The sequence below is a fragment of the Cebus imitator genome, unplaced genomic scaffold, assembly GCF_001604975.1.
Source record: "Cebus imitator isolate Cc_AM_T3 unplaced genomic scaffold, Cebus_imitator-1.0 Scaffold292, whole genome shotgun sequence".
Taxonomy (NCBI): domain Eukaryota; kingdom Metazoa; phylum Chordata; class Mammalia; order Primates; family Cebidae; genus Cebus; species Cebus imitator.
Window position 1 is genome coordinate 3,265,909 of NW_016107607.1, and position 17,450 is coordinate 3,283,358.

The following is a 17,450-nucleotide window of genomic DNA, read 5'->3' on the forward strand; positions in this document are numbered from 1 at the left end:
GACACAGCCACTGTCCTCAAGGAGCTTAAAACCTACCTAGGGAGAAAACAAATGCACTCATGTTAACTATCATCGAAACAAGGTAACATAGCTTATATGTTGAATGAGCACTTTAGACTGAATATGGCACAGGATGAGAGCTCAACTCAATCTGCTTCAGGATACTTCCCCATGTCCATAAATGGACACCATCTATCACATTATTCAAGCCCAAAACATGGAAGTCTTCCTCAATTCCTCTCTCCTCTTAGTCCCCACATCCAGCCTAGTAGCAAGCCCTTTTGCAACATATACTGTGTTTGCTCTTCTCTTCATGGCCACTGTCACCTCTAGCCCAGGCCACCACCATCTCTTTTCCTGGACTACTGTCATGGCCTCCTAGCTTGCCCCTCTTTCTCTTCTTGCCACTCTTAAGTTCTGTTTTATACGGTGGCCAGAGTGATATTGTAAAACTATGAATTATATTACCCTAATTCTACCCTTAAACACTTCAGTGGCTTCCCTCTGCTCTTGGCCTAAAAAGGGAACTCATTACCATGGCCTGCAAGGCTCTGCATGGTCTCCAACCTCATGGAGCATCACTTTCTCCCAGTTCACTCTCTTTTAGTCACTTGCATGTGGAAAGCACCCACCTCAGGGTGTCTGCATGATTTGCTCTTTCTGCATAAAATACTCTTTGTTAATAGTTATTCATCTTTCAGGCCTCAGGATAGGTGTCATTTCCCCCAGAAAGGCCTTTCTTCATGATCCACCATCATCTCAATGAAGTATTCCCTGCTATTGTCTGTCATACACTGTACTTTTCCTTCACAGCACATAATATAACTTATAATTATATATGTCTGAGTTTGTTTTTTTAATGTTTGTCTCCTCCATTAGCCCATAAGCTTCATGAGGGTAGGGATTATGTCTGTTTTACTCAAATAATATTCCAAATGTATAGCACAGTACCTAGTGTATAGTAAGTAATCAACATGTGTCATTGGGATGAAAGGATGAATGAATAAAGAAATAAAAGAAAGAAGTGGCATGGTCTGAGAAGGATTTTTAGAGAAGACCAAGTAGGAAAACACCACAATAAAGGCATGCAAATTTGTGTGAAAGATGTGTTCTGGGAATATGAATAGCCCAGTGTGGCTGGAGTATGGGGTCGTTGTTTAGCAAATACTATATACACTGTATGCTATAGTCATTAATAGTGATAGAGTTGAAAGCCTAAAACTCCAGGCTAAGAAACATGACCTTTATTTGGTAACTTCTACCATGTCTCTACTCTAGCCTGATCCCAGATATCCCCAAAACAACCCAGGGTAAGAAAGATACACCACTCCTTCTCCTATCACCAGCCATGTGCAGGGTCCCTGCAAGATTCAGAATGAGCAATGTCCACTGTACCCAAGCACATAGTGAGAAAGTGGAAAGAACTGGTGAAGAAGGACTTGTAAAAGTACATCCAAAGTCCTCTTGGGTCATGCAACCTTTCCGAATATTCCATCAGTATCAGGGTTCTCATCCAGCCCTTTACAACCAGAGGGCTAGAAATGTCTCTATTATTACTAATTATTATTAGCAATATCTCTATTAGTAATAATTAATATTTCTATTAGTAATATTAGATATCTAATTAATGAGACATAAAAATATTATTAGAAATATCTCTATCTCTAGATATCTATTATTAGTAATAGAGATATTTCTAGCCCTCTGGTTGTAAAGGGCTGGATAATCTTCATAAGTTTATGAAGATTAAATGAGAAAAAATATATGAGGCAGTTAGCATAGTACCTAGCACATGGTAAGCACTCAATATACATTAACTGCTATTATAATTCCTCCTCTGGAAAACAGGGATAATAGTGCCTGCCTCACAGGGTTTTTGTGATGATTAAAAGAGATAATACATGTAAATGCTTAGCATGGCACCTAGGACATAATAAGCACACAATAAGTGTTAGCTATAATTATCATTATTCATAGAAGTAAAGGTAGCAGGAACAATAATATGATATAGTTCAGGTCAGAAACCATGAAGGCATGAACTAAGGCAGAGACATTGGGGAATCCAATGACGTTGTAATTTCCTTGAAATGGTCACTTTGGGGCCCCAGAGTTTTGAATTAATGTATAGAGAAAGGCCCAGCGATCAGTACACAGCCATTGGTGTGTAGGGCAGACTGCTTCATCACCAGGCTGAGCTAGGTGATATCCTTGGAGGTGGCTCTCCACAAAGCAGGCCTGTCACCAGCGCTCAATTCCCAGCCCTATTGATCAGGTAGGAATTGTCACTATGGCAGCATCTGATTGCCTTACTCAACATATTATTTGGGGAAGAGACGAAGGGCTCTCTGACCATTTGTCTTGGAGGAATGTATGGCTGGTGGAGCTGAGGGGGAGGCGTGGGGAGGGCAAGACAGAACTTTGTGCTGCATGGGGACAGGCTCCCGTGGGGGTTGTAAAGCAGGGTCTGCTTTGTTCACATTTTTGTCACTGTGTGAACCATTTTCGAGCTCAAGGAATCAGCTGCTTTCCACAAGCAGCCCTTGTGCAGTGCTTTTCCAAGAAGCCCCTTCAGTCTTGGGGCCTCCCCATGCAAAAAGGCCATCTCATCTACTTACCCCAATCAAGGGAAAATGGTGATAATAGTACATCACAGGCACAAGAAATATTTCCTGGGGTGGGAGCTAGCCCCATAGGTGCCTATGGCTGAAGGAAATAGAAAAGAAGGGACCAAAGGACCCACAAGGTCTCTGAGGATGGCAACTGACTGATAATAGCAATAGTTTATTGAGCACTTCTGTGTACCAGGTGGTGTACTGATAACTTTGCAGGGATTATCTTATTTATTCCTCAAGAAATCCTAAAAGGTAGCTACTATTATTATACCCATTACACAAGTGAAGAAACAGGTTTAGAGAGGCTAAATGACTGTCCAAAGTACCTGAGGCAGGATTCAAATGTCTTCATGCATTCAGAACACTAATAGTTGACAAATAAACACTATCTATTGGACAGACATAGATTATCTCTTTGATTCCTCACCACAACTCTGTGAGGTAAGTGCTAATACTGCTTTTTCCATTTTACAGAGCCAAGGCAGTTAGGTGGTTAAGAAACTTTCCAAGACCACACAGCTAGCAGAAAGCAGAGCAGGGATTAAACTTAAGCAAGTGATCTTTGAACCTTTACCCTACCCTCACTTTTGCTCCAAATCAGCTCTTTTGCCAGGGAAAACATGAAGACATTCACAGTCATATATCTTGGACTTCTTTTCTTTCAAAGTTGTCTGTTTTCAGTGAACTGATTGCTCCAAGTTTTCCACAGAGAAAGAACAATTCGAATCATTGCAGATGGAAGAACTGAGGCCTAAAGAGGCAGAGTGACTTATCTGGCATTAGACATGGAACAGACAATTGAGGCCTTGCAAGACTGTGGTTTCTTGGTTTCTCCTTTTCTTTTCTTTTTAATCGAGAGACAGGGTGTCACTCTGTTGCCCAGGCTGGAGGGTAGTGGCATAATCATAGCTCACTGAAACCTCAAACTCCCGGCCTCAAGTGATTCTCCCACCTTAGTCTCCCGAGTAGCTAAGGTGCACTACAGGTGTGCACCCCCATGCCCGGCTCATCCTTAGTTTCTTGATGCCTATTGACTATCATGACTGGAAATGGCAACAGAGAGGACAGATACTGCAGAAAATCAGTGCAAGTCCTCCCTCGAGGGCTCCAATTGGAAGGGAATTTTTAGAGAAATTATAGCCAATAGAAGATCTTTCTAGGAAAGAGCCATGGAAAAGAAAAAATATGGTCTGTTTTTGTGTAGTGATGTTAAATTGCTCAATGCCCTATACTACAGTCAAATTAAAAAGTTGGGCTACTTCAAAAAGGGCATTAGGTTAGGGTTTAAGAATGGACTTGGTCCCATATGTATAGTCTGGAAATTGCAGTGCATGCTTTGGTTATGTTCATGAGTTTGAATCGTATCAATCCTATTTCAATGAGCCTGTATTGGTGGATGCCAAATACCCTTTGCTGTATGCTACAAGTTTGATAATGAGAATCAGACAGGAAGAACTTGAGTGAGCTGGAAACCCAATAATCTAAGCCAACAACACTGTTGTTCATGTTTTTCTGGGCCTTCCCCTTAGTTATCTCCCCCCACCCAGGCCCCCTTTAGCTTAAAGCATCCAGGAAGTCACTCCCTACTTCCCAGAGGTCCTCTATACCCTTGGCATTACTCTCCTGATGGGAGTAGTAGGAGGAAAACAAAAAGTATGTTCCACATTCCCATGATTTCTGAAACTAACAATAGTCATGAGGATTTCAAGAATTTATCTCTCAATGACAGTATTTAGAGATTTACTCAGTTATCAATTCATAAGAATCAAAACTAATCTCTGAGCCCCACCCCTACAATGATACATAGTAACTCCGGCAACACTGTGTTGCCATTAAAATGAACCTCCCCTTTTTTTTCCTGGTGTTTATTGTTACTTCAAGGCTCATACTAGTCACACCCAAAAAGATCTGTTGCCTCATACATTTCCTTTGGTGTAACAGAGTCTTATTTCCATGGGGAGCCCTTAATAGTAGAATACTCTGTTTAACCATTTAGACCCCTAGACCATACAGACAGACTCGCTTTGCTGCTCACCATCTAAGTGAACTTGTGCAAATCACTTAGCCACTTAGCTGCTCTGAGCCTTAGTTCCCTCCTCTGTAAAATGGAATGCTAACAGTATTAACCTAATAGAGTTGTGGAGAAAATTAAATGAGACAACACGTGCAAAGAGCAGTGCCATCCCTGAACATTTAATAAATGGAAGCTATATATAAAAAGAAACACTTGCTGTCTCTGAAAGTTTGCCTTAGAGAAGCATTTTCCTAGCTCCAACTACTCCTGTAACGAAGTGAAGAGCTGAAAGCTGAAGCAGAAGGAAATAGTGGGACAAATGGGTGTACATTAGTGCTCACTCCTTTCCTTTTGGCATTTAGAAGGTAGGATGGTATCAAGAGAGTGCCTATGGCTGAAGGAAATAGGATCAGTGAGATCAAGGGGAAGTGGGAGAAACCCACTGCAACACTGTGAGCTTAATGAAGGGAAGAGGAACAAAAGTTGAAAAAGTCCAAGAGGGAATAGAAGTTTGAAATGAGATTCAAAGGAAAGCCTGGGCCAAAACAATCTAAGAGTTATGGAAATCACTGTGCCCTCTCTCAGTAATGCTTCTCCTCAAGGTATTGTGCCAAAACCTGAAATATACTCATTACTGAATGACTGGTCAGTTTGTTCCTCCAAACTCCCTCTTCTTACAAAGAACACTGTGCTCTTCATTCACCTCTGCAAAAACCAGCCCCAGGGAGCTAGGCCAAAAGCTAGCCTCCCCAAGTGCAGTTTCATATCATAGATTTCTAAGCCAGAGCTCCTAGGTGACCTGGACTTCCCCACTTGGGAAAATGGTTTCATTCCCTCAAGCCAGAAAACCCAGGAGATCTTGCCTCCTGAAAATTACCTCTGGAGGGTGTTCCAGTCTCCTCCCAAATCACCTAAGAAGTTAGTTAACAAATAGATTTCCTGAGTCTATTCTTGGAGTTTGAGATTCAATTGGTTGAGGTGGGGCATTCAAAATATGTTTCAAAAGTGTCCCCAACTGATTCTGTTACAAAGCATGCTTCGACTTTGGAGGTGAGAATATCTTGTTTAAGTTGATGGAATTAAAATAGGGATCATCAATTCCTAACGATGCCCTCATTTTATATGTCAGAAACCTGAGTCTCAGAGACATTTAAGCACTAGTTCAAGGTCACACAGCTAATTAATAATAAAGCCAGAACTTGAACCCTGGACTTCTGCCTCCCAATTTACTGTAAGCTCCATTTACCAACTTTCTTTGCTTCTTTGTTAATGAAGTTTTTATTTTTGGATTAAGTACAGAGACAGACAACCCCTCCCGGTTCTAATCAGAGTTAAAAAAAAAAAAAAAAGTTACCTTTGCAGAATAAATCATTAGAAAAGAAAAACATGAGAATCCCCAATTCTACTGGAAGCACCAAGCATAGTTTTAAAAAGAAAGACCTTTCCTCTTATAACTGTCAAAAAGTATAAATGTATCCTATGATTTATGCATAGAAACTATAGTTGTGGCTATGATGTTGCAGTTTTAAATTATTTGGTAATTAAAAAGAGAAACCCTAACTTTAAAACAGGATATTTATCAGCATAACAACTAAAACCACTTTTTTCAAGGCAGCAAAATTTAATAATTATATTATCTGGCCATCAGTTCCTCTGTGAACTGTGCTTACTCTAGTCCAAATCCTTAAAAGGGAGAAAAATAGACAAATATTAGATAAAATCTAAAGCCATTTGCCAAATACCAAGATTTTGAGGTAAGTGGAAGGCCGCAACTCATAATTGTCAGTAGTTCAAGTAATCTAAATTATTCCTTTGGGGACAATAACCTACCCATCTTCTGACAGCTCAAAAGCATCTCTGGGGTGAGCTGTGTCAGTACCACACTAGGTGAAGTAAATACTGGTAAGGAAAAGGGCATTATTAAACCTATTAAATTAGGAAGCTTCACTTCAAAGGCACCTACATATACCCCTAGAGGAGAGAAGTTGCCAAATCTTTAGCTAGCAAGTGTTAGGAGGTATGCCAGGATCCTTTTCCAGCAGTGTCCAACACTTGGAGCATTTCTCCTTTCCAGATGTGCTCTCTATCTGTAAAATGGGTAAGCAACAACTATGACACTTTTTCATGTTCCCCCATTGCCCTGCCACCTCCAAAGGATTTTAGGTTGCTACTGTGCTCTTCAGACAAGAAAACATTCATAAGCTGCATAAACTACCACACAGATTTCCATCTTCTAATCCACAGACCCTACCCTTGGCCTAAAGCACACATAAAATCACCCTTGACCATAGTTGGATACTGGCAGAAAACAGGCACAAGGAGATGAGCAAGCCCAGGAACAGTGAGGGGAAAAGCTATACCTGTACTTGTTTGCCACTATTCCCTTTGCAGAGAGTGACATCACTGTTTATTTCTGTTAGAATAACTTTTCACGGGAGGACCTCAAATTTGTCCTCTTTGCAGGAAGCCAAGTCAGATAGAAACTGATTCCTACTCACCACTCACCCTTCAGAAAGTTCTGGAACCAATCTGGCTGACCTCAGAGATCAGTGAAGATGCAGCAGTAGCTTTTTTTACAAGTATCTTAAGATGAGATATAGCTCTAAAGTTAGTTCATCATTGCCTGCTGTTGTGGATGCTGCCAGCAGAGATGACCCTAAGTGGTCATTTGTTTCACAGTGAATTTAGAGGGATTTGATGTTGGAAAATGCTTTCGACACAGTTCTAGTTGGAAATGAATTAAAGAGCATGTTTGCTTAAATAATTGAAGGTGAAACATGTATTACAGGTGTTCTACGTGCAGTTAGGTATTTCTGCTCCCAGCCTTTCCTGTTGTCAAGTATAAATTTCAGCCCAGCATTTGATTTAAGAACCAAAACCTTAATTATCAGAAGACATCAGAAGGAGGGGGAAAATGTACTTGTATACACTGTAGTTGGAGTGTAACTTGCCAGAAATATTTTAGAAAGCAATTTGGCAATATCCAGAAAAATATTAGTTGAACAAATCTAATCGTAGGAATTTATCTTAAGGAAATAATGAGCCAACAGTATATAACATAGTGCAAGGATATCCAATTGTAGCATTGTTTGCTTATAACGGAAAAGATTGAAAATTGTGATTTAAAAAAAATCATAAACATTTCTGTACAGTAAAAGACATCCAAATCAAACTTAAAAGAAAAATGATAAACTGCTGAATATATTTGCAACATAGAGAATGGCTAAATAATTACTATCCAAAATATTTAGAGATCCTCGTTATCAGAAGCAGAAAGAACAACTCAAAAAAAACCGACAAAGGATATGAAATGGCAACACAGAAGAAATACGGATGGCCAAAAAACACATGAAAAGATGTTCAACCTCACTAATACTCAAAGAAATGCAAAGAGAAAAGATTTTTTTTCAGTCTTCACATTGTCTAAGATTAAAAAGATCAATAATATCAAATTGGTGAGGAAGAGTGTGGATAAATGGCCATTATTGATGGGAAGGTAAATTGTGATAGCCTTTCTGGGAAGCAGTTTGGCAGGCTCTATTAAAATCAAAGACGTGCAAACCAAACTCTGAACCAGCAACTTTACTACTTTGAATTTATATGACAAAATTGCTCACAGTGGTATGCAGAGATGTATGTACAAGAAGGTACATTGCGCCAATATTTAATAATGTAAAAATAATCAGAAATAATGTAAAAATTCATCAACAAAGGTTGGATTAAAGAGATTATATTACCATCATATAGTAGAATACTATACAGTTATTTATAATAAAAAAATACAGAGGGAGGGGAACATCACACACTGGGACCTGTCTCGGGTGGGGAGCAAGGGGAAGGAGAGCATTAAGACAAATACCTAATGCATGCGGGGCTTAAAACCTAGATAACAGGTTCATAGGGGCAGCAAACCACTATGGCACATGTATACCTATGTAACAAACCTACATGTTCTGCACATGTATCCCAGAACGTAAAGTAAAATAATAATTTTTAAAAAAGAATGAAATAACTAGATGTATATTGGCAAAAACATCTTCAGACATATAGTTCAGTAAAAAGCATTCTATAGAACAGCACAGTCACATCTTTGATTATTTTATGTACACGAATATATATATGAATATTCATAAAAACATGCACAATGTGATACATACCAGCCTGTGAACATGGTGGGGGATCAGTGTTGGAGAGTCAAGGAACATTCTACATCATATCTCTATTTTTATAAGCAAGAATGAGATGTGTTCTTTTGATAATAAAAATGCTATTGTAAACAAGAAGCAAGGCATGCTGTGGCACTCCCACACAATGTCCAGCCCCAAGTCCCAGCCTTTAAATGTGTCCTTTTCAAGGACACAGTGTTCCATAATCTAAGACAACTTCTAAAACCCAAAGCCCTCAGTTTTTGGTGTTTAGAGGTTTCACTAGGGTAAGAAAGCTGGAGAGAAGTGAAAGAGTTGTATCATCCTTTGGGAAGAGTTTTCATTTCATTTAACTATGGCATGATTGCCACCCTTTTTGGACTGACCCCCTCCCCAGTCCTCCCAAATTTCCCACCAGTCTTCCTATCTAACTTCCCCACTTTCTTTCATAAGGTTGAAGGAAGGGGGCATGGCTAGCTCATTTCAAGTCCTTTTCTATTTTTATCTGAAATTCAGGATTCAATTCCATTCTTTTATCCATAAGAAATTCTACTTTAGTCCCTTTTCCCTGTCTATTTGGCATAAAGCTCATCCCAGCATGTCCATTTCCCTCCTAGTTAAGATTAACAATTCCACCTCTGGGAATCTTTCATATTTAGGGAGCTTCTACCAGTGACCCTAGGCTGTGTACCAATACCAATAGCAAGCAGAGCAGGAGCTCTGGACCTACAAGACCCTGAAATTACATGCACATGTCTGTGGATGAGAGGCCTTCTCTGGGGAGTGCATCAGTAGCTTTTATGACTTTCAAGGGGATCCTTGGCACACAAAAATGATTATTAATCAATCACCAAGGTAAAAAGGATTAGGATGATCAACTCATCCACCATGAATCTTGGGCAGACCAGCCAGTCCTCAGGTTAACAACTGGATGCTTGGCTTGGTGAATCAGACAACTATACACTCAAGAGAAATGAAGAGGGAAAGAGAGAAACATGGTCTTTTAGGGCTTCACCAGAAACCTATCCCTCCACTAAAACTGCCATGTGAGAGCCCACACTGCTCAGAACTGGACATGACCTCCAAGTCCCACCAAATGAGCCAACCCTCACTCCACTGAACTACCCAAGGAGATAGCTAAGTCAAATAGAAAAACACTAGGAGGCAGAAGATCTGAGTTTCAGCTCTTAGAATAACTTGTGTTCTGTCATGTGGTAGCTGTGTGACCTTGGGCAACTCATTTCACTTCTTCCATCCTCATTTTCCACATCCAAACAGAAGGTTTACAACAGAGGAACTTCCATAGGCATGTGTAGCTCTACCATTCTATGAATGTCCTCTACTGAACAAGCATCTCCACTACGCTCTCCAGAACAAAGAATAACTTCACTCTGGCTTTACAGTATCATATCACACAGTCTTAAAGTCACATAGTTCTTTCTTGTGGCTAACAGAAATTCTTCCAATTGCAACTGAAGCTTGCTGCTTTCATGAAGAGAAGAGCTAATTTGAGTATAGAGCACTCTAGAACCAGTAACATCAATGTCTTGACATCAGTCTCTACCCCAAACCCAGTTTGCAATGATTATCAACCATTAAGTCTCAAGAGCTTCATTCTCCTTTCAAGGCAGTTGGTAAAGAAAAAAAAAAGTTCTGGGAATTAATAACAGTCAAGGGATCCAAGAAGGGTCAATAGTCACATGAATTCTATTTCCTTTACCTTTAAATTTCCTTAAAGACGGCCTCAGCTTCCCATTGACAAAATGGGCCCCCTTAAAACTGTTGTTCAAGAAGCATCTCCTGTAAATAGGACTCCAGCCCAGATTGGGTGTTGGGGCCACTGGAGAGAAACCCTGCACCAGCTAGCTTCCAACATGGCCCTTTATAACGACTTCTGAAAGACCATTTTTCTGAAGGATAAAAGCAACTTTCCAACTAAACTTAATTCCTAACTCCAGGGTTCTCTAGTCAGCAGTGTATGTTCAGACTGACGGACTTTTTCTGAAGGCTGTACTGATGATACCTCTGGACCAGAAAATTAAAGGCCATGCCGAAATTTTCAGAATGTCAAAGGAAATAAACCCAGAGAACTGAGTCAGCCAAGGTTGAATGAGGATAGGTCTCTGCAGTCAAAGCAGAGCAGAGAAATGGGGCAGTCTGCCCAATAAGTCAGCAGAAAGACAGAATTTGGGCCTTAATTATCAGGATAATATTGCCTTAATTCTTCACTTCTCTTTCATAATAATAACCTTGAGTTTACATAGAGCCTTTCTTCTAAGCAGCTCAAAATACTTACAGAGTGATTATCTTAGTTGTCATCACACCATCACATTCAGTGAGAGTGATGATTATTATCCGCCTCATTTTACAGAGTGGGGAAGGAAGGAAAGCCTGGAGGGGTAAAGCGAGTCATCCAAGCTTGCTCAGCAAGATGCCTAAAGCTTCTGAACTCAGAACTCAGCAGAGAATGCTCTTGCCCAAAGAATGTTTCTCTCAACACCAGTAGAGCCAAATGCTTGTTGGAACACCAGGCTCTGTGGGCAATTCCATCTGAGAAATGCTGAGTATTTTATACTTCTGGAGAGTCACAATATTCTTTAGCCTAGTAAAGACTTTTAGAAGCCCTGCAGTAAACAAATCTGTTTATGTTTAAATAAGAATTTCCAAAACTTAACTTGACCACAAAACTGTGTGTTTGTGTGTGTGTTGGGTGAGGGTGGTGTGACCTACTAACATTCTATGGAATTAGTCTTCCTTGGAACCTACATCAAAAAACACTGGTCTAGTAACTAGACAGATCTGAGCATCAACACAGCTGACAGATCAATTCCATTCCTGCCCAAGCTTTGGAGAATGTATCTTAGAGATATTGTCTGATACCTTCTGATATTGGCAGCCAGTGAACAAAGGACCTTTATGTGCCCAAAGTACCCTAGGCCATCAACTCCTCTGCAGCAAGGCATTGTCCAGACTAGGAAACAAGTCGATTCAAGCTCATCCACTTCTGGCATTCCTTTCAAATAAAACCCAGGGCTATTTTTGGTCTTTGTTTAAGAGGAGAGGTGCTCCGGATGCTGAACCATGTTTTCAAAACCCACACTCTTAACTAGCAGAATTTTGTGCCCACCAGGCACTTCCAGTAGAAATAATCAGTCTCTTAGTCTCACTCCCAGTGCCATTTATCAGCCTATGAATTCAATTAGCACCAATACAACAAAACAAGAGACTCAGAATGTGCCCCTGTTCTGGATTAATTGCATGAATATTAGAGCAGTCATTATTATATATCCATTTTAAAACTAACATACAGCACAGAAATCTTGTGCCATTATTAATTACCAGTGACACTACTAAAAGTACCTAAAATGTAAAAATCCCTCAAGGTCCCGTTCAGGTTAACTTTTATTTTATATACAATTTGAATCAGAAAAGATCACAGCCAATGGATTTAACATTCATTACTAGCATTTTCATATTTTATTTTAGTATTTATTAAACATCCACAGAATGAGAGGAAATTCCTGCATTGAAGTTGGTAAATTTTTGCACAAAAAGTAAATGTAATGCAGGTGTATCGGTCTTTATCCATTCATTGACTATTGGAAAAAATTCCGTTAATGGATTTTTGGTTCAAAGAAATCACCGTAAAGGTCAGAGAGGCACTGTTAATTAACATAATCTGATTATGAATCCATTTGTAAAGCAGCAAATTCTGCAATGTGAATATTGTCCATTTAGTTCATTTGCCTTGCAATCTCACATTTACATATATCAGATTTGCTTAAAGCAAAACACACTAATATTAATAAATGAGCCAGATGTTTCTTAAGATAGAGAGGTGTTGTGATCTTTATCAATCTCCAATACCGGCTTTTTTTTGGGGGGGGGATGGGCCACCAATCATCATTCCAAACCAGAGAGACCCATTCTAAGTTTGTTGAGAATTTGGCAGTCATACCTCTAAGGACTCCCTGCAGTCTCACTTAACTATGACCTCTCTACTTGCGTACATGCCATTCTTTCAACTTGGGATACCATTTTCCACTTAGCAACCTGGTGAATTAGTTCTTTAAGACTCAACTGAAATGTCATCTTGCCCATGAAGCCTTTCTTGATCATAACTGCCATCCCCAACCAAGCATAACTCCCTCGTGCTCCCACAATACCCTGCTGCCCCTTGTCGCACTCTGTTCTAATTGTCTGTTTACACACTCTATCTTGCCTACCAGACTGTGCACTCCCTGTGAGCTTAGATGATGTTTTATTCGTTTCTATATTTTCAATACTTAACATTACTAACACACAGCAGGTATGCAAAAAATGTCCAGTGTTTGATTAATCAGTATCTTTAACTGTATATTTTTGGACCCTGAAAAACAGTGCTTTATTAAAACCGCAAATGAAAATGTCAAAGAGAAGGTTTAGCAGTTTTGTTCATTTTTATTGGTCTCTTCTTTCTTTGATTAAAAAAATGGCCATACTAGTTCATACCTTGTCATTCAAGAAAGAAAAAAAAAACCACCTCTTTATCAAATTCATGACTAATACATAGGTGTATTTAGTTTGTTCTTTAGTTCAAACATAGAACTACATCCTAGCACAGCACTAACTTCACTGTAGTATGCAAGACCTGAAGATATTAGAATCCACTAATTAAAATGGGTGTGGGAAGGCACTGCAACGATCACTGTAAGAGCTTTGGGTCTTCATTGGCTGAAAGAGGAAAACCTGCTAAGAAAGTTGGGCATCTTTGGGAGAACAATAACGATATCCAGTAGGGCTTGGTCAACCTGGCTCGAAATTCTGCATCCAGAAAGTCATAAGCAAAAGTCCCAGCTGCGGGGATTTCCATCACTTTGAAACCATCGTTATCCTTCAAATGTGGGCAGAACAGGTTGGACCTGATCCACCTGCGTGTTGCTGCAGTCTGGCTTGGCATGGGATGAGACCCAAGGACATGTAATGCCAAGAGTAGCCCAGCCCCATGGCGCAGACACACACACGCGCACACACACACGCACACCACTCCGACTCGCACTCACTGAATTCCACACAAAATCCACACCATCTCCACGACACACACCACTGCATTCTTGTGTGCATACAGGGAGTGCCCTCTCACATTCTCTCACTTCCCTAATCGGCCCGACCCACAGCCCACATTGCAGGCGGACAGCAGCCTAGCCTGGAGCTGGAAGCTGATGAGGACTGGTTTTGTTGTATATAACAAAGCCCCAGGCACCCAGGTGCCCCGCTGGATCATCTCCATCCATCTCTCCCCGCCCCCATCCCTGAGCTCCCTGAACAAGAGAAAGCTCAGCCCGGGGAAGTGGATGCAGGAGTGGGGACGCAAAGAAAGAGAGCTTTAGAGGTGGGCGGGGGCAGGAGTCCGGGCAGCTTCAGTGCTCTCTCGCCATGAACCAAAAAGGACGGCGAATTGGCAAAGGGAACCAGCTTTCGCCCTCCATCTATTCATACAGCAAGACTGAAAACTGAGAAATAATCTACCCTTTCGTCCACCCCATGCCCTCCCAGCGGCTGTTGGAGCCACAAGAGCTCCAGCAGCCCGCAACAAAGCGCCCCCCCCCCCGCACAGACCTGTTCCAGCCTCTTCTTGGTCAGAGCGAGGAAGACCCGCAGCCGAGGGTTTTGCCCTTCGCCGCTGGGCAGAAGCAGGGGATGGGAGGAAGAGCAGGAACTGGGGGAGCAAGGAGGACGAGAGGGGATAGATCACAGCTGCAGCGGCAGTGGCGGCGGCGGCGGAGGTAGGAGGAGGAGGAAGAGGAGAAGGAGGCTGCGTCTGCGTTGGTGGCAGCTGCTGAGGATGCTCTGGCGAGAGGCAGGGCTGGGTGCGCGGGGTGCGGGCTCACGTGCGCCCCGTGGCTCAGGGATGCGCGCGCGTCTGGGTGTGTGAGAGCATCTGGGTGTATTTTGACTGTGATTATTCCAATTACGACCTAGACTGGGAACTTGTGGTTCCTGCAGCCAGGCGGAAGTGAAACCCTTCCAGTCTCTCAAGCCCGACTGTGCGGGTCTGGGGAATGGGGGCTGGGGGAAGCGAGGGCGAGGAGAAGGTGTCCGTACCCCTTCCTTCAATCTTCTTTCTAGGCACTGGTAGCTTGCCTCCAAACCTATCTCTGGAAACCCTATAGCCAAGGAGAAAAGAAAGAGACCAAGGACAGTTACCATCACCGTCACATTGTATTGAGTGAGCACTCATGCTGTGCTAGGCACTGTCTGGACTAGTCAGAAGACAATTTCTGTTCTCACTGGGATTGACATTTACAAGTTGGAGTGCCTATAACTTCATACGGAATTTACATTCTACCCTTTCTCCTGTATTTCTTTCCATTGCAATATCTCGGTCCCTGTAGCCAAGTGGCATAAAATAAATTCTGTACTTTTTAGTCAGTTTACCCAATCAACATTATTCAGGTCCCTGGCTTCACTGGTGTCAAGGGGTGGGTCACCTAATGCTCTTACCATTTTTCCTCTAGAAGCAGGGTACTCAGTTTAGATGAAGACTAAGACTGGTTTACTGGAGATCAGAGTGTTGAAGGTCATCACAGTTCTAGTTGGAGATCCAGTTTGGACCTGCACCCCAAAAGCTAACATTTTAGGGGTGCAGGTCCATTGTCAGGGACATAAACTTCCCCCATGATTCAATTATTGGTGTTTGGAGCCCTGATGAAAATCTCCTTCCTACTCTTGATCTTTTCAGCATAGCATTTTGCTTCATCTTGCCTAATGTTTTATGCTTGTTGAGCACTTTCAGATTTACAAAGCGCTTTCTAATAACAACTTCCCTACCATAGCATCTCTGTAAATTAGGCATGGAAGATATCATTATTCCTATGGTACAGATAAGAAGCTAGAGTAAAGCAAGATTAAGTGGATGTGCCTAAAATTACATGCTAATAAGTGGCAGATCCAGAAGTGATCCAGGCCTTTGGATTCCCAGGCCAAAGCTCCTTTTTAAAATTATATCTTGGAAAAAAACTTCAGATTCATCTATTTATCTTTTTGTTGGAAGTAATGGTTTAGTGAAGGAAGTTGAAATTACTAACTAAAAGAAGACTTAAAAATATTTTCAGTTAAATCGATTTATTCAGATGCAATCCATAAATCAGTAGACAAAAAAGAATTAGCCACTTTTAAGCCTCAGACCCCAACCAGCACACGTAAGTATTACTTTGATTCTGCTACCAGCTACTGCAAGAAAAAATTGAAATCAAGTTGCAGAAAGGACAATAAGAAAAGAGTCTGAATTTCCCAGGGTGATAAGCTTATAAATGATTCCCCCACAAGCTAGATCTGCCTCCTCTAAGTCATGAGAATGAATCATTGTTTGCCACCCAGTGAGGAAACCTATCTTCTACACACCAGCCTGGGCAGTCCCAAGCATGTGGATATCAAACAAGAGAGGCAGGTTAGTGCAGTGGGCAAAAGCTAGACTCTGGATACAGACAGCCGTAGCCGGAAAACCTTGGAAGATGACCCAATAACAATGGCTTCCTCTGTAAAATGGGGGTAGATATGTGAGAACGAAATGGAGTGATGTAAGCGCTTCAGATACAGCAAGGCTCAATTAAACAATAAATTTTATTATTAGACAAAAGTAAAGCAACAACTTCATTAATGAATCTTTCTCCATTAAAGGCAGAAATGATTTATTGCCAATAGTATCCCAACACTGAGGGAATGCAGAGGAAGAGACAGTTTTTCTCCAGGATAGGAGAGATAAAATGCTGGTGACAGAAGTTATGTATGATAAAGTAAAGATGAGAGATTTTCTACAATATTGAGCACCAACATGGAACTTAGAAGAGAACAGGACCAGAACAGGATGATGAAGAGACGACACAGGATTGGGTGATAGATTGTGACCCAGATTCTTGCCACTCATTGTTACTGTGATTGAATGGGAGGATATGCCTGTTGATGGCTCTGCAACAATGTACATTTTTTACTTAAAGGGGTGTTTTGGTTCTTTTAAACAAATGCCAGTTGATCAAAATACCTAATAAAGAACTCCATTCAGAATCTATCAAAAGTACCTGAATCTGATACTCAGCCAGGGACTCCCTGTTCCAATCTGCTACCAAATAGGATCTAGTCTTGTTTGAGCCTTGCCAAGCACAGAGAGGTTGAGTCATAACAATGCTCAGAGCCAAGCTGCAGAAAAATTGTGAAGGAGGTGAAATCTGTTTCTGATACCTTTCCAGTCTCTGTGTTGCACCCTTTCCTTCCCACTTCTAACTTCTGGACATCAAAATCTCTACTTTCTAAGCCAGGGAAAGAGCAATGTGAGTAATGCATTCACAAAGAAGTGCCTTTACATGCTTTTCTTCTGAAAAGAAAGACTAACAGGAGGAGACAAGGCTAAACTCAACAAAATGAATGGATCACTAATGATAGAAGTTCAGGCATGTGGGTGATCAAAATGCTTTGAGTGTCCTTGAATTATATTTGGCATGAGACTCTCCAAAAACCAGCCTTTGGGAATTATAATTCATGACACAACAGAAATGGAGAACATTTAGAGGCATCAGTTACTCCAATCCAACCCCTTTGTTTTGCAAATGATTAAACATAGGCTCAGAAAAGTTAAGTGACTTTCCCAAGAGCACATAGCTCCAAAGAAGAGAGCCATGACTTGAACTACAAGCACAGAGCTTT

General features: G+C 41.1%; 1 protein-coding gene across 3 annotated transcripts in view; it reads right to left on the reverse strand.

Annotated features, from left to right (window-relative positions):
- The window catches only part of PAK3 (p21 (RAC1) activated kinase 3), a 291,376-nt gene extending 276,617 nt beyond the window's left edge, over positions 1–14,759 (reverse strand). For 2 of the 3 annotated variants that reach the window (XM_017502175.1, XM_017502161.2), the window contains exon 1: positions 14,370–14,759. The gene's annotated coding sequence lies outside the window, so the exon portion shown is untranslated. The remainder of the gene's footprint in view (positions 1–14,369) is intronic. The other variant, XM_037729097.1, reaches the window with a different exon arrangement.
- Between the last annotated feature and the right edge of the window lie 2,691 nt (positions 14,760–17,450).